This window comes from Mesoplodon densirostris, chromosome 1, assembly GCF_025265405.1.
Source record: "Mesoplodon densirostris isolate mMesDen1 chromosome 1, mMesDen1 primary haplotype, whole genome shotgun sequence".
Lineage (NCBI taxonomy): Eukaryota > Metazoa > Chordata > Mammalia > Artiodactyla > Ziphiidae > Mesoplodon > Mesoplodon densirostris.
Window position 1 is genome coordinate 93,932,237 of NC_082661.1, and position 22,402 is coordinate 93,954,638.

General features: G+C 42.2%; 1 protein-coding gene and 1 pseudogene across 3 annotated transcripts in view; one reads left to right on the top strand and one right to left on the bottom strand.

Moving 5' to 3' along the window:
• Window positions 1-2,375: 2,375 nt before the first annotated feature.
• LOC132483610 (hsc70-interacting protein-like) lies at window positions 2,376-3,477 on the bottom strand (annotated as a pseudogene).
• Window positions 3,478-20,854: 17,377 nt separating this feature from the next.
• The window catches only part of JADE1 (jade family PHD finger 1), a 55,878-nt gene continuing 54,330 nt past the window's right edge, over window positions 20,855-22,402 (top strand). The window contains exon 1 of one of the 3 annotated variants that reach the window (XM_060105916.1): window positions 20,855-20,983. The gene's annotated coding sequence lies outside the window, so the exon portion shown is untranslated. Of the gene's footprint in view, window positions 20,984-21,062; window positions 21,226-21,287; window positions 21,414-22,402 lie in introns of those variants that run through there. The other 2 variants (XM_060105932.1, XM_060105925.1) reach the window with 2 other exon arrangements.

Here is a 22,402-nt window from a genome sequence, read left to right on the forward strand (position 1 = left end):
GAGATGGGATTTGAGTAATTTATTTAAAAGATCCCTCTAACTTCTATATGGAGAATGGATTTAGTGGATCAAGAGAGGAAACAGGTGATTGTTGTCTTTTTGTGGACATATACTTTCATTTCTCCTGGGTAAATACCTAGGAATGGAATTGCTGGAAATAACCCAAATGTCAATCAGAAGTTGAATGGGGGGGCTTCCCTGGTGGTGCAGTGGTTGAGAGTCTGCCTGCCGATGCAGGGGACATGGGTTCATGCCCCGATCCGGGAAGATCCCACATGCCGCAGAGCGGCTGGGCCCGTGAGCCATGGCCGCTGAGCCTGCGCGTCCGGAGCCTGTGCTCCGCAACGGGAGAGGCCACAACAGTGAGGGGCCCGCGTACCACAAAAAAAAAAAAAAAAAAAAAAAAAAAAAAAAAAAAAAGTTGAATGGATAAACAAACTGTGATAGGTTTTCATACAAATAAAATACTACTCAGCAATAAAAACAACTACTGGTACATGCAATAACATAGATGAATCTCAGAACCATGATGTTGAGCCAAATCAGGCAGACACAAAAGCACATATACTATACTAACCCTCTTATGAGGAATAACAATCAGAAATGGTAGCCTCTAGGGGGTAGAGACTGACTGGAAGGGGGTTAGTAGGGAATTTATTAGGGTAATGGAAATGTACTACATCTTGATTACATGAGTATACACGTTTATCAAAACTCATTTGAACTGTACACTTAGAATCTGTACATTTCATCGTATGTGGATTTTACCTCAATTCAAAAAATGAAAAAGGACTACTACACACGTACTGGAATGATTTTTTAAAAATTCCAAGTGCTGGAGAGGATGCGGAACAACTGGAACTCTCAGATGTTACTGGCAGGAGTGCAAGATGGAAAATAGTTTGGCAGTTTCTGATAAAATTAAACAGGCACTTACCATATGATTCAGCAATCTCACATCTAGCTATTTACCCAAGAGAAAGAAAATATGTCACACAAAGACCTGTATGTGAATGTGTATATAGAAAAGCAACAGGGGTTACAGTAAGGAGGATCTTTGCAGTGTCCTGGTGAAAGATGATGGCATAGTCTAGGCTAAGGAGATGGAGATGAAAGATTGGAGATGGTGTGGAGATAGGATATGGAGATGAAGAGAAGTCAACAAATTCAGGATATATTCTGGAGGTAGAAGCTGAGGGAACCCCACTGTTGATTGTGTGAGAAGAAGAGAGGAATCAAGAATGACTTTTTGGTTTTTCGTATAAGCATCTGGATGGGTGATGTTGTCATTTACGGAGATGCGGAAGCGTGGGATGAGTAGGCTAGGGGAGAGGAAAATCAAGAGCTCTTTTTTTTTTTTTTTTTTTTTTTGCGGTATGCTGGCCTCTCACTGCTGTGGCCTCCCCTGTGGCGGAGCACAGGCTCCGGACATGCAGGATCAGTGGCCATGGCTCATGGGCCCAGCCGCTCTGCGGCATGTGGGATCTTCCCGGACAGGGGCACGAACCCGTGTCCCCTGCATCGGCAGGCGGACTCTCAACTACTGTGCCACCAGGGAAGCCCAAGAGCTCTTTTTTAACCATGTTAAGTCTGAGATGTTTATTAGACTTCTTGGATATTTCAGCAACAGATTTCTGGAAAAGATGCTTCCATCTTTTATTGTTAAAATATAAACTTTCAATATGGTCCAGTGGAGGATGCTGTGATGATAGGTGGCAGTGGAATGTAGTTCCTTGAATTTGTGATAGAGTCAGGACCAGGCTTATGAGGAGCAGAATTAGATATACTTTAGTGTTTCTGTATGATTGTGGACCCAACAGATAGAGAGAATAAAAAAAAATGTTGAGGATGAAATGAAACAATAAATAGTTTAATCCAAGCAATGGTGTAGTCACCTGACTGGAGGTTTCTAAGAACTAATGAGGCTTGAAAATTAGAAAATGATATGATTTGGATTTAGGGATGTTAGTTATCTGCTGCTACATAACAAACTACCCCAAAATTTATATTAATAACAACATAAATGTTTATTATCTTCCACAGTTTCTGTGGATTGGGAATTTGGGAACAGCTTAGTGAGTTTTGTTTTTTAGCAGGAAGGGCTTAATTGTTGTTGTTGTTGTTGTTTTAATATTTTTCAGGCTTAAGAAGTGTTTATAAAGCTTTTAATTCCCAGTAGGAAAATGTTATCTGAATGATTGTTCTAATAGCGAACCACTGTAAATTGTTTCAACTGCATTTGGGACAGAGGGAGAGAGATTATTTTCAAAGCACCATAGCTTTCTTCATGAGGTCAGAGGTACACTGGTTTGTATTATTGCGACATCCATTAGGCGATCTTTCCTTCAGCATGGGCTTTATTTGTCAGAAGGGCCTTAGGCTTGACCTCCCAATTTGGCTGAAGATTTACTGATGAGATTCACAACCTTTGGGTTGCTCTGATATTTCAACATATTTGCCAAGTTCTGGGGCACATCCTGGAAGGCCGTCATAACTTCTGGATCCTGCATGGCTGCAAGAACCTCTGGATCACTAATAATTTCATTGAGCCCAAGCATTCCTGCCATTCCAGGCATACCCCCTCCCATTCCAGGCATTCCTCCAGGAAAATTACCAGGTGTTGGCCCAGGAAAGCCACCAGAGAAATAGCCATATTGAGTTCCTGATTGTCTTCTGACTTTTTCCTCCCTCTGGGCTCTCTTTTGTTCTTCCCGAGCCTTCTTAAGCCTTTCTATTTTTTCTTTGATCTCTCGCTCTTCATGTTTTCCTTCATACTTTCTCTGATGTTCAGCAATTTTCTGGGCCCTTGGTTGAACTTCTTTCAGCATTGCACTAGCATCTTCATCATAATCCAGTTTAAAGGCAAGGGCAAGATCATGGACTGCTTCTACACAATGGCCCAGAGGTATGTGCGCTTTCCCTGCCCACTTGTAAGGCTGAGCTGAATCAGGATTTATTTCAATATCTCTGTCACAGTCTCAGATGACAACATTTGGCTTCTGTAATTTGATGAAGACACTGGCTCTCTTGGCATATGGAATGGCCAAGCAAGGATTCAGCTTGATGGTATCTGTGAACAAGTCAATGGCTTTCTGTAGTTCACCATCATTTAGGGCCTCAGTGGCAGCCACATTTTTATCCTTTGCCTCATCCATCATCCCCTCAGTTATCTCAACATTTTCATCTCCCATTTCTTGAGGGGGCATCCGTGTCTGGTTCAGTCGCACCTTCAATTTCTAGATCACTTTCCTCACTTGATGTTTCATCTGTCTTTATGTTTTCCTCTGCTTTCTCACTGTCTGGTTTTTCTTTCTTGGTATGTGCTGATTTAGTTTTATGAGTATCAGGTGGTATTTTACCTCCAATGACCTCCACTCACTCCCTCAGGAAGTGCATTTCTTCAGTGTTCAGGACACTGGCATCCTGCTTACACATTTTCATGAAGGTTCAAAGCTCGCTCACTTTGGGAAGGTCCATGGTCTGGCAAGGCTGAGGCTGAGGTCAGATTCCAGCCCAGGGAGCTAGCTCAGTGTGACTATGTAGAAGCGTGAGGCTGCTTAGTTTTGAGTCCAGGCCTCTCTTAAAGTCGCAGTTAATATGTTCGCCTGGGGCTACAGTTTTTGAAGGCTTGACTGGGGCTAGGGAATCCTTTTCCCAGATGGGTGATTCATACACATGGCAAGTTAATGCTGACTGTTTGTAGGAGGACTCAGTTTCTTACCATGTAGATGGCTCCTTGGGCTGCACGAGTAGCTGGCTTCCTCCACAACAAAAAATCCAGGAGTGTGCAAGGTAGAGGAAGCAATGTCTTTTATGTCCTAGCTTCAGAAGTCACTCTCCATCATTTCCACAATATCCTATTGATTACAGGTCAACATCATTCAGAGTAGAAGTGTCTACACAGGGGAGTGACTGACAGGAGGAGAGCATCGTTGGAGGCCCTTTTGGAGGCTGGTGTCAGCTCCCTTTTTAAGTTTTGTAGTTTATGATGTATTAGTAGTATAAAGGGACTCATCTTCGTAGTGGTGTATGAGAAAAATTCCCCTAGATACTCGTGGCTCCAGACCTCATATGCAATTCAACCAGCTTTAGAAGATATCATCAAAAGAATTTGAGAAGATAAAATTTTTTTGAAAGCAATAAGCATTTTTTTAAAACATTGAGAAGGCTTACAATTAAATATAGTAGTGTTCTAAAAATCACACACATGGTATTAGTATTTTTGTGTAAAGGAATCTGTATATTTAGTGTTTTAAGTTTTTATAATGTTTAGGAGAATACGACCTATTGGAATGACACATTGTATGTGGAATGCTTATTTAAAATGTGTAACTAAGTAATTTATTTACATTTGTGATTTGAAGTGGAAATCTTTCAAATGTAAATACACTATTAGACATTTTAAAAACTTAAAATTAACATATTTATAAGATTAATTTATTAGACATATGTGAATTACTTAAGTACTTGGAAAGTGTTTTTTGGTTTTGGTTTTGGTTTTGGTTTGTGTTTAGGTCAGACAACTGAAGAACTTAAAAAAAAATAAATTGAATATATTAAATTTATAAATGTAGTTAAAATATTTAAAGTAGGTTAATTAACTGTGACCAAACATTCATCAAAAGTCCCCTTAGAGGGACTTCGCTGCTGGTCCAGTGGTTAAGACTCTGCACTCTCAATGCAGGGGGCCCTGGTTCGATCCCGCACGTCTCAACGAAGATCCTGCATGCGGCAATTAAGACCCGGCGCAGCCAAGTCAAATACAAAAATAAATATATATGTTTTAAAAAGCCCCTTTAGAAGGGGTTGTTTAAATTTAGCTATATCTATAAAATTTTATAAATTTATAAGCTTACAGGAAAATCTCCTTGGGTTTTTATTTTGTAAATTCAAGCATTAATTTTTCAAAACCAAAGTAACTTTTGAATACTTTTCCTTGAATGCACAAAAGTTAACCTTAAGTAAATAGATTCACTTTACTTGGATGGCAGTGGGGGAAGGGGGAGAAGAGAGATTTTGGCTGATGGGCCAAGTCTTGCCTGACTAAGCTTGGGCCTGACTCTTGTTCCTGCCTGATGGCTGAGCTGGTCCGCCAATATGAGCTCTTCCCTGCTAGGGCCAGAAGGGGTGAGGGGGAGGGCAGGGAGCCAGGCCTCCACCTGGATTGTCTGTTCCCCCCTCCCACCTCCTTGATCTCACTGTGCTCTGTGCATGTAATAAGTGCATCACTAGCCTTAATACCAATTTACAGCATGATTCTCACTCTCTCCAAAGAAGCTGAGCACATGGTATAATGGTCTTTATTAATTTGCTCTTTGATTGTCCAAAGGACTTCTAATGGACCTGCAGGACTAATTGTGGCTGTATTAAGTAGAGAGTACAATAAAAAACATCAGAGGGTCCTGGACGTAAAAGCTGCGGATTCACCACATTGTAGTGATATGACTTACAGATATAAAACAAAAAACTAGCCAAACATTGATTAGTATGGGGTAGCACAGTCTCACATTTAGCTTTGGGTTGTAATATTGAAGTTTTTAATTTACTATAACTGAACTGTGCCTGAACACCCTACCCAGCTGGGTTGTGGGCAGGAATGCTCTTGAATTTCCTGTTAACTGGGGCTTCCCTGGTGGTGCAGTGGTTGAGAGTCCGCCTGCTGATGCAGGGGACACGGGTTCGTGCCCCGGTCCGGGAAGATCCCACATGCCGCAGAGCGGCTGGGCCCGTGAGCCATGGCCGCTGAGCCTGCGTGTTTGGAGCCTGTGCTCCGCAACGGGAGAGGCCACAACAGTGAGAGGCCCGCATACCGCAAAAAAAAAAAAAAAAAAAAATTCCTATTAACTGTATTTTTGTGTCTTCCATGAAAGTTCAACTCCCAGTTCATGCTTTTTGCCTGGGATGGCGTCTAGGTGCCTGAGGAGAGCCTCAGCAGTCCTGAGTGCCAGAACAGGAGCTGCTCTTTGTCTCAGGATGCCCTGCTCTTCAAAGTGGCACCTGTCTAGTGCCTGACCCTGCTGCCCTTCCCATGGGTTTTAGCATAGTTTCCTATTGCTGCTGTAACAAGTTATCACAGACTTGGTGGCTTAAAACAACGCTTTATTCTCTCATAGTTCTGGAAGGTGTAAGTCTACTATCAAGGTATCATCACCTCCTGCTGAAGTTTCCAGGAAATACTTCCTTGACTCTTCCTAGCTTCTGGTGGCTCCTGGCAATCCTTGGCATTCCCTGGATTGTAGCTGCATCATTCTCATTTCTACCTCCATCTTCAAATGTCCATCTTCCCTCTGTATGTCTCTCTGTGTCTTCATGTGGCCTTCTCATTTGGAAGAGAAATCAGTCATTGGGTTTAGGGCCCACACTAATCCAGCAAGATCTCATCTAAACTAATGACATCAGCAAAGATCCCATTTCCTAATAAGAAAGGTCACATTCTGAGGGTCCAGGTGGACATGAATTTGGGGAGATACTCTTCAACACAGTATATCATTCAACACACAAAGGTACTGGGGCTGCAAGTTCAGACCATGTTTAGAGCCAGGTGCTTGAGGACGTAGAGTGTTGTAATGGGGACGCTGAGGTTTGCTCTCTACCCAAAGAGGAGGCATCAAGTGCTCTATTCAGGAGAGTATCATGGTCAGTTTCATGAAGGATTGCTTTGGTCACAGTGTGTAAAATAAATTGGAGCAGGGAGGGCTAAGGAGGAAAGAAAACCGGTTTTACCATTGGATAATCAAGTGATAGGTAATACAGTCTTGAGTCAGGATAGATGGTATAGGAAGAAGAGCAAGGGACAAGTGGGAGACGTATTGTAAATTCAGAGTTAACCAGACTTGGCAATTAATATGTGGTGGGTGGGAGGAAGCGAGTGAAGAAAGGGAAGCATGTAGGGGGCTGAACTATATGGGTGGTCCCTGAACATCGTTGAGTGGTTGCCAAATGACAGATAGTATTACCCAGAGGGCTGGGATTAAAGAGAAAGGCAAGGCTTGAGGATCCCACAGTGGTGGACCCCAGTGACATTATGAGTGGTTAAGTAGTTGGAAGTAGGCTCTTTCAGTTGGGATTACTTCCATGAAAAGTATTCTATGTTTGTATAAGAGGCTTGCATGGCATAGGCCTCACCTGCTTTTGCTTTTTTTAATTAAAAAAAATTTTTTTAAACAAACCCAATTTTTATTTTATTTAATTAATTTATTTATTTACTTTTGGCTGCATTGGGTCTTTGTTGCTGTGCACGGGCTTTCTCTAGTTGTGGCAAGCGGGGGCTACTCTTCGTTGTGGTGCACGGGCTTCTCATTGCGGTGGCTTCTTTTGTTGCGGAGCACGGGCTCTAGGAGCGCGGGCTTCAGTAGTTGTGGCTCATTGGCTCTAGAGCGCAGGCTCAGTAGCTGTGGCGCACGGGCTTAGTTGCTCCGCGGCATGTGGGATCTTCCCAGACCAGGGCTCGAACCCGTGTTCCCTGCATTGGCAGGCGGATTCTTAACCACTGCACCACCAGGGAAGTCCTGTTTGTTTTTTTTTTTTTAATACTCTTTACCTACATCAGGTTCTTTGTCTGGATAATGTATCTTTAATTTTAATAGATATTGCCAGGTTACTTTCCTAAAAGGCTGTAACAATTCATTTTACTGGCATTGTATGAGAGTTCCCTTTCCTCCTTATTCCCACGATTAGTAGGTATTTCACTCTTTAATTTTTGCTATTTGAAAATATGACTTCTTTAAATGGCTGCAGAACATTCCACCATATCAACACACTGTAAAATACTTAAACATTTTCCTATTTTTGGACATTAGATTGTTTCCCATTTTTTGCTGTAATAAATTAATAACCCAGAAATGGGCATTTTTATACATAAATCTTTGTCCATCCAATGATACTTACAATGAAACTTATAATTTGAAAGAGGATGACATAGGTATAGTTTCCTCAGGTTCCTGCTTTGTTGTTTTTCTTCCTGTGTGCCTTTCTTTCTTTTCACTGATAATATTTTGGGTGGACTGAGAGAGTTATAAGAAAGGGAAAGGGTTAAAACAAATAGATTTTTAATTTTCTTTGAATTCTATTCGTATATGCTATTCCTTATTCACTACCAAGTGATCTGGAATTGTATTAAGCTACTATTAATTCCCTAATTTTACTATATGCATAGATGAAGTTTCTCATTTTATGGAGGGAAGAACAAGTTCATCCTAGTATCCTAGCACTGTCTGTAACCTACAAAAACAGCTTAACTTTTTTTTTTTTTTTTTTTTTTTTTTTTTGCGGGCCTCTAACTGTTGTGGCCTTCTCCCATTTTAGAGCACAGGCTCCGAACGCGCAGGCTCAGAGGCCATGGCTCACAGGCCCAGCCGCTCCGCAGCATGTGGGATCTTCCCGGACCGGGGCACGAACCCGTGTCCCCTGCGTCGGCAGGCAGACTCTCAACCACTGCGCCACCAGGGAAGCCCAGCTTAACTTTTTATTTTCTTAGACATCGAACTTCTGAAAAGCATCAAACTTTTCTTGCCATGATGATGAAAAAAAAAGATGAGATTTAAATCTTGATACCATGAATGGTATATATTATAATATATGACTGGAAAAATAAACAGCCTTTTCTATATTCTTCTCCCTTAAATTTTAGCTATTAGAGTCAGAATGCTTCGATTGCAGAATTCTCACTTGAGCAAGGTTTTTATATAACATTATTCATATTCTTGGCCTTGGATGCCAATTAAGTCTCTCAAGTCTAAAATTGCTTTGTTTGCTTTTTAAAGAAATCTGCCCACCTTACAGACCTACAAGTTAACTAACCAGCCTGCTTTCTTTTCCCCCCAGAGGACTTTGCTCTGTTGGTTTTCTGCCAGCTCTTCCTTTCAAACTGAAATAGTTCAGCTTCTCTGTTTCTAGAACATAGAATTCATTACTCCTGGATTTTTGCCAACAATGTCCCTCTCATGTTTTTAAAACTAAGATGAATGTTACAGAGTGACCTAGTGGGCTCGACCCATCATTAGAAGTCAGTCAGTGATATATTAGATGTCTGCATGGATGCTCTGTTCTGGGTAGTGGGGCTGCTAGGGGAATGGGCCTCTGGGAGGGTGGGGAGGGCATCCAGGGCAAAGCCTGGGGACTGGAGGGGAGAAATATGTGTGAGAGATTAGGTAAGATTTGGCTGATGTGAGGCAAGACTCAGATTCTTTCCCTGCCCTCAGGGCCCTGGTGAGTCTCTACCATAGAAAGGGCATAGTCATTAATTCCTTTTGGCCATTTAGATGGAAAACAGAAAGCCAGGTGACAGAGAATATTTATAAAGGGCTCTAAGAAGAACCACTCCATTTTTTTTTTTTTTAAATTTTTCAGTTCTCCTTTTCTCTTCCTACCTCTGCAACCCTCCTTAGCCTCTTGTTTCTACTAGTAGTGAAAAGGTGGGCCTTCCTGCAACAAAGCGGAAGTCTTAGGAATGTATACATCTGCACCACCTTAGGCCAGGTGAATTTTTCATTCATGTGGCTCTGCTGAATAACATAGGGAGATTTCTTTACCTTTTAGGTTACTTTCTAAGAATATGTTAGTGTTTAAATTCTTTTCCAGTTGGCTATGTATTTTAAAATTAAGCTTTTCATGTTTAGATAATTGTAGATTCACATACAGTTATAAGAAATAATGCTGGGACATCCTGTGTGCCCTTTATCCAGTATCCCACAATAGTAACATTTTGTAAAACTATTGTTCAATATTATTGTAGGATGCATTCATGTATAATATCATTGGTATTGATACAATCAAGATATATAATATTTCCATCACTAAGGATCCCTCATGTTGCCCTTTTACAGTCACATACACTTCAGTGCTTCCCTCACCCCCTCATTATCCCTTGGTAATCACTAATCTATTCTCCATTTCTATAATTTTGTCATTTGAAGAATGTTATGTAAATTGAATCATACAGTATATAACCTTTTGGTATCAGCTTTTTAAACTCAGCATAAATTCTTGGAGATTTGTGTATGTATCAATAGTTTTTTTTAACTGCTGAGTAATATTTCATGGTATGGATGTAGTGCAGTTTGTTTACTATTCACTCATTGAAAGACATCTGGGTTGTTTCCAGTTCTTGGCTACTATGAGTAAAGCCGCTATGAACATTTGTGTACAGGCTTTCATGTGAACATAAGTTTTCATTTCTCTAGGCTAAATGCCCAAGAGTGCAATTGCTGGGCCTTGTGGTAGCTGCATGTTTAGTCTTATAAGAAACTGCCAAACAGTTTTCAAGAGTGGCTGGACCATTTTACATTCCCACAAGCAATGTATGAGCAATCCAGTTTCTCCACATCCTTGCCAGCAGTTGGTGTTGCCACTATTTTTTTTTTTTTCCTAGCTATTCTGATAGTAGTGTAGTGATATCTCATTGTGGTTTAAATCTGCATTATTTTCCTGATGGCTAATGATGTTGAACATTTTTTCATGTGCTTATTTGCCATCTGTATTTCCTCTTTGGGAAATGTGTTCATGGTTTTTGCCCATTTTCTAATTGAATTGTTTGATTTTTAAAAATTGTTGAGTTTTGAGTGTTCTCCATATAGTCTAGATACTAGTTCTTTGTTGAATATGTGGTTTGCAAATATTTTCTCCCAGTCTGTAGACTGATTTTTCATCCTCTTAACAGAGTATTTTGGAGAAAAAAATTTTAATTTTGAGAGACCCAATCTACCAATTTTTCCTTTTATGGATTCTGCTGTTGGTGTCAAGTGTAAGAACTCTTTGTCTACCCCTAGATCCTTAAGATTTCTCCTATATATTTTTCTCAAGGCTTTATAATTTTACATTTAATCCATGCCACATATTTTAAAGTAAGTTTTTAGTTCTCTGCTGTCTGAAATAAGCCTTAGCATGTGGAATCCTTTTTGCCCTCATTTTCTTTCTCAAGCATCTACTGAGTGCCAACTGACTCAAGTCACTGATACAATTCCTGACTGGGTACATGATCCTGACTTTGTAATGAGTTTGCTGAGTGATGTCCTTAAAAGCATGAACTATGCAGGTAGACTGTTTGGGTTCAAATCCTGGTGCCACCTCTCAAAAGCTTTATGATCTTTGGCAAGTTACTTAATCGCTCTGAACATCAGTTTTTCATGTCATTCAGATCTGGGTAAAAATAATACCTACTTCTCAGGTTTGCTGCGAGAAGGAAATGAGATATTGGGTATAAAATGCTTAGTGCAGTGCCTGGCACTTGCACAGAAAACATTCAATAATTGTTAGTTGCTCTCCTTCCTGCTCCCTGTGCAGATTCTCTAGGCACCCTCCCCAACTCAGTCTTCCCCACAGCCTCCACTTCTTTCTTTCTACCTCTCCTGGTCTTAATCATTATACTTCTTTTATGAAACCTGTTTAACCTATTTTAGCATTTAATAGAATTTCCTATCTCCAAATTATTGTGGTATTTATATATGTGGTCAGGTTACCTTTATTGTTTCATGTACATATTATATATCTTTCCAAGTATGTATCTCTTTGAGGGCATGTTCCTAGCCCTCCATAGAGTCTAGCTCTATGCTGGGTAACTGTCAAACACTCAGCAAGTCCCCAATACAATGGTAGTGGTGAATCTAAATCACAACATGTTTGGGACTTCCCTGGTGGTCCAGTGGTTAAGACTCCATGCTCCCAATGTAGGGGGCACGGGTTTGATCCTTGGTCTTGGGGACCAAAATCCCGCATGCCAGTGCAATGCAGCCAAAAAAATAAATAAATTACAACGTGTTTCATTGAAAGCAATTTGGCAAAATTAATCCAAAGTCTTAAAGTCTTTGACCTAGTAATTTACTTTTTCAAAATCTATGCTAAGAATGGTCAAATAGTTAAACAAAAATTTATGCATAGGAATATTTCTTACAGCCTTATTTGTAAAAGTATGGCTTAGAGAAAAACATAAATGTGTAACAATAAAGAATCAGGAATCATGCAAATTCCATTTATATGGTGGATTATTACACTGTCAATAAAATTCCATTTTCCTAACCATGGATTATAGAACTATAAGGATATTCACTAAAGCACTCTATATTAGTAAAGGCATAGAAATAACCTAAACCCCCAACTATATGGATGTTAAGTAAAATATTGTCAGAAAACAGAAATACAGTATGATCCCATTTGTCTAAAAAATGTATGTCTATTTACACATAAATATACAAAAGACAGGAAAAATATACTCCAAAAGTTTAGTGGTAATTGTCTTTGAGTAATAGCCTTTTGGTAATTTTAATTTTGGCTTCTCTAAAATATAGTATTTAATACTTTTAGCATAAGAAAATGAGAACGAAAGTTATCTGTTTTTTAAATGGTGTTTTGGAGACTACTTAATTACACAAATATATTGATCATTCATCCATTGCATTAAAAACATTTATTAACTGCCTACCAACAGTTAGACCTAGTACTAGAAACATAACAGAGAGAACAATTGACAAAGTCCTTGAATCACAGTCTAGTGAGGGGTACAAAAAATTACAACAGTGAGGGAATATAGTGATAATACTGAGTGTCATAGAAGCCTAGAAAAAGGTGGGGTGGGCCTCCCTGGTGGCGCAAGTGGTTGAGAGTCCGCCTGCCGATGCAGGGGATACGGGTTCGTGCCCCGGTCTGGGAGGATCCCATATGCCACGGAGCGGCTGGGCCCGTGAGCCATGGCCGCTGAGCCTGCGCGTCCGGAGCCTGTGCTCCGCAACGGGGGAGGCCACAACAGTGAGAGGCCCGCATACCGCAAAAAAAAAAAAAAAAAAAAAAAAAGGTGGGGTTAGGGAGGTAGGATAAGCCTAACTGGTAGAACTTGAGTGCATTAGAACCAAAACAAGGGGTATAGATAGGGAAGAATGATCCAAGTTTAGGGTTATGCATTTTCAAGGGTTCTGAATAGATACCGCTGAAGAAATGTGAAAAGCCATGGAGCAGGGGGAGGGTTGGGAAGGGGAACTAGCAAAAGTAAGTAGCTATGTTGATCACACATTCTATCCTTAAGAGTAAACACAGAAAAAATGGCAATTAATGGTGTTAAATGGGAATACTAAGATCATATTTTTGCTTTAAAAGATCACACTGACTATTGAGTAGGGAATGAATTAGAGGGGGATAGGATTGGAGGCAGGGAGATAAGTTAGATGGTGGTTTAAGTCACTGAGAAGATGGTAGTGGCTGTAGGGATGGAGAGATGAAGCCTGATGTAGATGTGACCTGGCGATAGATTGGATTGGTGGTGGTGGTGATGATGGTGGAGGAGATGTCAAAGGAAAAGCAAGAGTCAAGGATGATGTTTTGACTCCTGGGTTTGCAAATTGTGGACGGTGGTACCACTAATTGAGATATGGAACACATGAGGAAGCACAAAGTGGGAGGGAAAATGAGTTCACTTTGGCTACACCGAGTTTGGACTGCCTTTGGGATATCCAATGGGGTGTTCAGAAAGTTATTGGAGATACAAGTATGGATGTATGTTTTGGGGGGCAGTCATGAGGGTAGATGAGAACACCAAGAGATACATGTAGAATGAGAAGAGAATAGGGCTTAGGACAGAACCCTAAGGAAAACCAACATTTAAGAGACTGAAAGTGAGAAAGCAAATTGACTCAAAGCTCGTCTGGGACAGAAATTTTTTGTGTGATGTAATTTACAACTCCTTCTGGGAAGCAATTAGCATTCCTGATAAAGTGCGTGAACAGTTTTCTGACAGACTTTAATAAGACTGAGAACTCCTTCTGGGAAGCTAGGGTTACCCATCCAGCTGATTGACTAGCCTAATAATCTTTAACCAGATGTTCTTTTTTTTTGTATCCATTTCTAAACGTGGCTGGTGAACCATTCCTTTTTTCTTATAAAATGTCTCACCCAAAATTACTCCTGCAGTTGAATTTTCTAAAAAGCTTCTCATTTACTCAAAAACAATTTGTCTGAGGCATTGCTGTAACAAAAGAGAAAGAGGAGCTTGCAAGAGAATTAGAAGAGGCCAGAGAGATAGGAGAGAAACCAGAAGAGTGTTGATGTTATGTGAAAGAAGACTTTCACCAGGTGAAAGTATTTCAAGAAACAGGGCATGAACAGACAACAGTGTTAAATGTGAGTGAAAGGTCAAGTAAAACAAGGATGAGAAATTGCCCCTGATTTTAGCAGTAAGAATGTCAATGGTGATCTTGGCAAGGGCAGTTTCTCTGGGGTGATTGGTGGGCATAAGTCAGACTTCAGTAGGCTTGAGTGAGTACAGACCATTCTTTCAAAAAGTGTGACTATAAAGGGGAAGGCAGGGGAAGGGAGATTTGAGGCTGTTTCATTTTAGAGGGAGGCAGAAGTATATTAAATATGTTTAGGAAAGAGTCAGTAATCAGAGAAGTAGAAGGTACCTGAGAGAGAAGGGCTAATCTTGAGTCAGAGACCAGAAAAAGGTGAAGCCAATCTCAGGAGGCTGAACCCAGGTGAAGGGAAGGTCACATGCCTCCCATTATGATAGAAAAGGGGGAGGGTGAGCCTGGAGGGAAGACCTTTGGCAAGTTTGGTGGTAGAAGGTCAGAGGCATTCCTCTCTGGTGGCTTCTGTTACATCTGTGATGTAGAACGTTAGGAGCTCTGCTGAAAATGCCTAGGTAAGTGGCAGGATGGCAGACTGAGGACAGGGAGAAAGTTCTGAGCAAGATCCCAATAAGAATGGGAGATTGAACTGTCTGGGGAAATGGTGAGTGATTTCAGGACATGGTGGATGTGGAGGATAATGAACTCTTCGTGGAAACAACCAGCACAGATCTGTGATTTTTTTCCTATGGTGCTTTGAAGTCCTGATTTAGGCATGAGGACAAGTAAACTGGACTGTCGTTAATGAAACCACTGAACCTTTGCAGCTCCCTCTGGCCATCCTTTAAATATGACTCCTTAGTTTGGAGCCTAGACTCTGTTTCCTTCTTACTTTATAGGCACTTCCAGTTGATCTCATCCACTCCCATGGCCTCAGTTAACCTATCTATGCTGATGAGTCCTTAACCAATGTTTGCAACCCAGCCTTCCTCTAGAGCAGCAGACTCTCAACCCCATCTGCCTCGCGGGCATCTTCAGTTGTCTCCTGAAGCTGAACTCATATTTCCACTCTCGCATTTCCTTTCCTCAGCAATTTCCTTCCTTTCCTTTGCTCCGGGAGCCAGGGGTTTGTCGTTTTCACCGCGCAAGCCTCTCAGCGCTTAGTGAATGTCTGGTGGAATTTCAAATGAAGAATCCACTCAGTTCTCTAAGCCAGAGGCCTGGGAGTCATCTTTTAATCCAACTTCTTCACCTCTGACATCCAATCCATCACACACAAGTCGTGTTCACAACTAAATGTGCCTCGTGGCAGGAAAAAGAAAAAAGTGAATGATCAAACAATTTTAACAAAGAAACTTAAGTGTTGGCTTTAACTCCTTTTCTTTGCTTCCTTAAAACTGGAACTAAACCAGTGTGTGGGGGGTGCCTCCCTCCCCGCTTTCTCTCCCCCTCCCCCTCTGCACCCTGCAGCCTTAGAGAAAGTGGGAGCGAGTTTTTCATTTGCTAATGATTTGGGCTCAGGTTATAATGGACCATTAAGGTGTTTTGTGGAAGAAAAGAGGAAAATGGAGCTTTCCGGTGAGGGATAAAAAGACTGTGGAGGGGCACCCCACGACTCGAGGGAGGAGGGGCCTGGGATCTGACCCAGACTTTTCCGAGAAGGGGGGCCGAGAAGGACCCTGTGAGGGGCCCGAGTTCTCCTGACTGTGGCCGGCTCTTTGTCCGCCCCGGCTTTGCGTGCAGGGACAGGGCTTGGACAGCTCAACCCGTTCACTGCCCAACAGGACCTTCCTTTGGTTGCCTAGACGTTGCTCCCTCCCGGGACGCCACAGGGACCCCGTAAGCCCCAGAGACTTCCCTTGGGCACCTAGATGGCTGCGGGAAGCTCTCACAGCCCTGCCCGGAGCCGGCGCTGAACGGGGCCGCTAGAGACCTCCGGAGGACTGGGACAGCGTTAAGCGTGCCTCCATCACAGGCTGCTTTGCCTACTTGTCTCCCTTCCGTGCGTGATGAGTGGCTGTCCTCCACGCCTCCGTCTCTCACCTGGTAACTGCAGAAAGCCTCCCGCCTCGTGTCTCACCTTCACCATCCCTTCCTCACACAGAAGCCAGAGGTTTTGTTTAAAAACAAAAACCCAAACAACAACACCCCGCTAGACCCCCATCCTCACCCCAACCCCAATCTGGCTAACACTTGTAATCTTTCAGGTGTATGCTTCCCCCGCACCCTGTAGTTAATTGTCATCACCTGTTTATGTTTTTAACTACCCTACGGGCAGAGAATAGACCTATTTGCCTCTTGCAACCTTGTCTCCCGTGCTTCGAATGTGGTGGATGGAAGCAAGATCTACTCAGGTGGTTCTCAAACTTGAGTGTGAATCCGAATTACCTGGAAGGCTCGTTAAAACACACATTGCTGGATCCCCCTTTCCAATTCAGTAGGTCTGGGGCGGGGACGGAAATAATGGATCTCTGACAGGTTCTCAGGACCAGTTGCTGCTGCTGGTTGGAGATCACATTTTGAGTTACCACCGCTCTGCGTCTAGTTAGAGAAGACTGGAGGGGTAGATTGGAGCGACTTTTCAGATAAGAAGAAAGGTGGGTGGGAAACAAGCTTTGGAAGTCTTAGAGGTATGGCTAAAATAGAGATATTTGAATTTGATATTAAATTTGGCAAAACTTCCCAATAGTTGACAAGTTTGAGGGAGTAACTATGAGAATACGTGGTTGAAGTGGCCTGTAAATGAAGTTATGATATGCAGGCTGTCAAAGACCTGGAAAAAAGTTACTTTAAAAAGTAAAATACTGAAACGATAAAGATGAAAGAAGTGAAAAGGAGGATTGTTAAATGAAATATGTACCATCATTCCAATTTTATTAAAAATGCCTAGGAAAAAACCTGAAAAGATATGGCAATGTTTATAATAGTTATCCCGATGGGTGAGTTTTATCACCTTTCTTCGTCTTTCTAAATTTCAAAAATTCTCTCCATCATCTTGTTTTCCCTTTATGACTGAGAAAAGCTTCTCCTGTTTTGAACCTCCACAGTCTTGGGCATTTCCATCTGGCTGAATTAACTTATTTCCTCTTCTGTCCCTGTCAGACTTACTTCTCTTTAACATCTTAGGGGCTTCCCTGGTGGCGCAGTGGTTGGGAGTCCGCCTGCCGATTCAGGGGACGCCGGTTCGTGCCCCGGTCCGGGAGGATCCCACATGCCGCAGAGCGGCTGGGCCCGTGGGCCGTGGCCACTGAGCCTGCGCGTCCGGAGCCTGTGCTCCGCGGCGGGAGAGCCCCGCGTACTGCAAAAAAAAAAAAAAAAAAAAAAAAAAAAAATCTTAAATTGTGCCAGAAGTATGAAAATCAACAAAATTAAAATAATCAAATCAAAGACAAGCCAAAGAAAACAAAGAAAAGGAAGAAAGAACCTCAAGAAGAGAAATAATTTAGTCAGTCCTGACACCAGCAAGAAAGTATCTTGGTCATTGGCCTTCCGATCATTCTATATATTGGAAGGTTGTAACCACCTGCCTGCCAGGCTGTTGATGACTGGTGACCTCATCGACTGGTCAGTCAGGTAGCTCTATTCCTAATCTCTTACCCGTCACCTCCTCTTCTCATGGGGTCAGGCATGTGCTGAGGATCATTCCCAACTTTACTCTTCCTGTACAGAGTTCTACCTACTTATCCCTCTTTGAATTAGATCCTCTCCCAGCCAATAATATCACTCAAAATAGTTATTCTTTTCTGTAATTTATTTATAAAAATTATTAAAATAAAAAACTGCTTGACAACTTAAGCTCTCTTAATAACAAGGTTTATTTTGGGCATAAATTCAAAGCTCCAAACAGTTAAAGTACATATAAACTTTTAGAACACAACCCGTTTTATCCATGAGAGCACTTGTGCAATAAAAATTGTGTATATGTTATTTGTCGTAACATATACCAGTTGGCAATGGTATTTGCCAGGAAGAATTTCTTGCTCATTTCTTTAAAGGAATGAGATATATAGGACTTTGGCATATGTATCTACTTCATTTCAAAGATGAACAATTCTGAATTTTGTGTATAGGCCTTATAATTCTTTACGTACAGAGTAGAAACAAATGAAATAACTAAGTAAACATTTATAGGTTTAATCATGTATGGTTTCAAAATCAGGAATATGAATATATACAATTTTTTTCTATAAAAATCTATAATTATGGAAGAAAATAATTAAACTGTATGCCTACAGCAAAATGAAAGGGATATATAAAATTTTAATTATCACCATGCACACTGATCAGATCAGGAAAGACTAGAATCTTGATATTTCAACTACACTGACTACTCTGTACCTATTTTCTTGAATGTCCTTTTATCTCTGATAATAAGGTGTGAATTAACAGGACCATTCTAGAGACCAGGAAATGGTGATCATGAATGATTTGGTAAGTTAAGACAATAAGTGACAGAGTAGAACCAGAAACTCATTTTCCTAATTGCCAGCTTAGTACTTCTTATTCTAGACTGTATTAAATGTGCTGCCACAAGGCAAACCATGTCATTGCTGGTCCCATTTTAGAAATAGGATGTATAAAAGTTTCCTTTGTGGTCAGGCAAAAGACACCTATTTAAAAAATGTCAATGGCTGATCATTAATGACGAAATGTTTTTACACCTTGTTTATTGATTCAAGTTGTCCTCCATTTCTACAAATAATCATTACCTTCTAAGTTTGGTAAGAACAATCAGAAATTACTGAGAAAAGGGATGTTGGATATCATCTTGTCTATCATCTCAGTGGGGAAACTAAGATCCAAAGAAATTTTCCAGAGTTATAGTGTGAGTTGATGGGAGTCTCCAGACTTTTAGTCCAGGGCTATTTATGGCACATGGCACTACCTCAGCAGATCAGTATTCTGAAACAGTGTGGCGTAACTGAGAGGATGTTCCTGGGACCATCCGTCTTGATCAACGTTATCAGTGTTGGGAGTTTGTGTGCCATTTTACCTCTTTATTTTTCTCATCCATTTATTCAATACACTTTCATTTTGTTGCCTGATGTTTTGGGAGTGGGGATAGTCAGAAAAAAACAAGTTAAAAGCTAAGTGGCAAATGTGATTTAATTTATTTTTAATTTTAATTTATTATTTTTTTGCGGGGGAATGAGTGAAGTAAGGTTGGCTGGAATGTAGAAAAGTTGCAATTTTCAAGGAGAGAAGGCCAAGAAAGAGAAGGGAGGGGTGGCCTTCCTACTGCCAGGGCCTCTGCTGGGCACTTTTATGGAGTTATCTCATTCCCCTTAACACCCCTTTAGGTATAGGGTCTGTTAACCTCATTTTATTACTCATGAAGAAATTGAGGATCAGAGCAGTTTTGTAATTTATCCCACAGTCACACAGCTGATAACCTGTAGAGTCAGATTCAACGCAGGGTCTGTATGGCCGCGAAGCCTGTGTCCTTTTACTTTTGCAGTAGAGTATGTGAAAGGTGAACCAATGAAAATAACAGTAACTGCAGTGCAATATTAATAACAGTAATAATGATAGCATAGTGCTTTACACTTTGAACGGGATTAAGTGAGCACATAAACAGGACTGATAAGGTGTCTTTGTACTCTTCATTAGTGAAGCAGGCAAGGGAGAAAGAGGACATATACTTAAGATTTCCTTTGGTTTACTTTGCTTTCTGAAAAATAATTGGAAGGCTCAATTAGTTTTGTTTTGCCATGTTTATCAGCTTATTATGTTCTTGATGTGGGTGGATGGGTTGGTGTGTTGTGTGAAATCAAACCTGATATATTCAGAACAGTTCTCCCAGTGGATAAATATGCCTTGGGGTTTGATATTGAATTTTGTAATTAGTGATCTCTGTTCCTGTTTACTGAATGGGATTTTTAATCTGTACCCAGGTCTTTTCCCTTCTGAAGCTGAATGTCATATATACTCTTATTTCTTTTGGGGGCCCACAAAAGACGTATGTTAAACTCCAATGAAAAAGTAAGTTACACCCCTAAATTAATCTCTGGTAACTAATTTTATATTAGTCTGCAGCTCCAGTTTTAGAATTAAGCCCAATTGTCATATTTGCAAGTCGATGTCCAGTTCTGTAACACTGTGTAACATAAAGGTGGTGTCAATTTATAAATAATTACTGTCTTCTAATGAATTAGTGCTCATTTACAACTATCATTTCGATACAAACTTAGGTAAAGATGGGTTCCAGCTCCAAAACTTGATTTTCTGTATTTAAAAATGTCATTCTAATTCGCAACTCCCCAAAACTGTTACTACGAAAGAACTATGCCATTCAGCCTAAAAATAAAACCTCTCACCCAAACTACACTCCTTAATAGCCACATTTTAATCTACATAATTTTAAACTAAGTTGAAAGAATCCATTTCTAGTGCAGTGATGTCAGACAAGAGTTGGAACTGGGACAGTGTGAAAGGGATAATTTAAAAGCCCACCCCCCTGCTTGTAGACACCTCAAGAATTTCTAGGCTCACAAGAGAGATGAAGGGAGAGATTTTAAAAGCTGTAGAGTGCTGCTCTTGGCAAGCCCCTGCGGACACAGGCCGAGCCGGCTGCGGCGAGGGCCGCGAAGAGTTAACAAGGGACCGAGCCCCCCTCGCCTCGGGCTCTCCGCGCGCTCCCCCCGCCCTCCTGTCCCCACCCTCTCGTTTTGGCAAGGGATTAAAGTGCTCCCCCCTGTGGCAGCAGTGACCCAGAAATGAGTTTGATTCACACAGTCCTTCCTCCATAACCAGCCAAACGCCCGTCCGAGAGTGCCTCCCTGCGCGAGCGCCGGGTGTGTGCGCGCGGGCGAGAGCAGGGGCCCGCCCGGCTCCCCGCCCGCCAGTCAGTCCGCCCGCCCGCCGCGGCCCGAACTCATGCGGCGCGGAGCGAGCGGCGAGGAGCCCAGCGCCGCGGCCGAAGCCCTCCGCAGCAGGTACGCGCGCGGGCCGCGGGGGGCGCGCGGAGAGGGCGCGCCGGGCGAGAGTCCGCGCGTGTCCGCGTGTGGGTCTGTGTGCGCGTCCCGATCCGGCGGCGGCGGCGGCGGCGGCGGCGGCGGCGGCGGCAGCGGCAGGACGAGCAGAGAGGCTCAGCCATATTTGATGGTTTTGTTGCTTTGCTCGGGAGTTCTCGGGAGTAATTTAATGCCGAAGGTCGCTGCCTAGTGGAAATAATATAGTACGTCATTAATATGGCGCCAAAAGATTGGGTTCTCGATATGTAGCGAGGAGGGAGGGCACGCAGCCGCCGAGTGCAGCGTTACTATCCCACCAGTAACTTGGGCATTGCCGGGGCGGGGGCCAGAGGAGGAGGAGGAAGAGGAGAGGATGATTTTTGGATCCTGAGAATTGATCTATGTTGGATCAGTAAGTTTTATTTTGATTATTTTTCAATTTTGGGGAACTGAAGACTTAGAGCTTTTTCTTCTTTTGGGTTTGTGAAGAACATGCGGTTTTCAGGCCAATCATCAATTAAAACGCGTTCAGGAGCAGAAGCCCAGTTTAGTTGGCTTTAGTTTATTAGAATTTTTTAAAAAGCCGAAGTGCATTAGTTTGCATGAAAGTGGAAAGCATAGTAGCAACTTGGTAGACAGATGGCAATGGCAGAACACAGGTCCGTGTACATATATGAATCCAGAGTGTGTGTGACCGTGGTGGTGATGGTGGTAGTGCGGGGGGAAGGGACGACGACTGTATTTGTCCAAACATAGGTGTGTGTGTGTATAGGTACATCTATGTAGGGTGGCCGCAGCCTTAGCTCTTGTCACCGCGTCACCACATGTCCAAAATATTGCATCAATTCAAGGGCAGTGAGGGAGGGGTGGGGGAGTGGAGGGACAGTTTAGCAATTAGATTCTTCCAAATTGGGTTTCCAATGATCAGACCTTTTACTTATAGCGAGACTGCCTGTGAAGTGTAAAACCCTTTATCAGTGAAATTAGGAAGGAGTTGCACTGGTAGAGCAAACTACCGATTAACCATGAACTTAAAACGGATTGCAACTTGCAACCTTTGGCACCATCTGCAAATTGTGGAGGTGGTATCGCTAGGTCTTCGCTGCCTGAAATGAACGTGCAGTGTGCACCCCGGGACTGCAAGTTGCAAAGCCCTTCTACAGTGCACGTGTCTTGTGCCTGCGAGTGTGTATTTGTGAGTTGGGGGCTGTTGTTCGATAGCTAGCAGGCTTTCCGCGTTGTTGGAGCTGGCTTGCAAATGCGGGAGAGGGATGGAATGTGGAATGTTGACCGGGGAACCGAATCCTGTCGGAACGGTCCCATTTGCTGGAGAAATTCGATCCCTTCCACCTCCTTCCCGCTCCCCCCGCCCGCCTGCGGGCTGGAGGCGGGGCCGAGGAC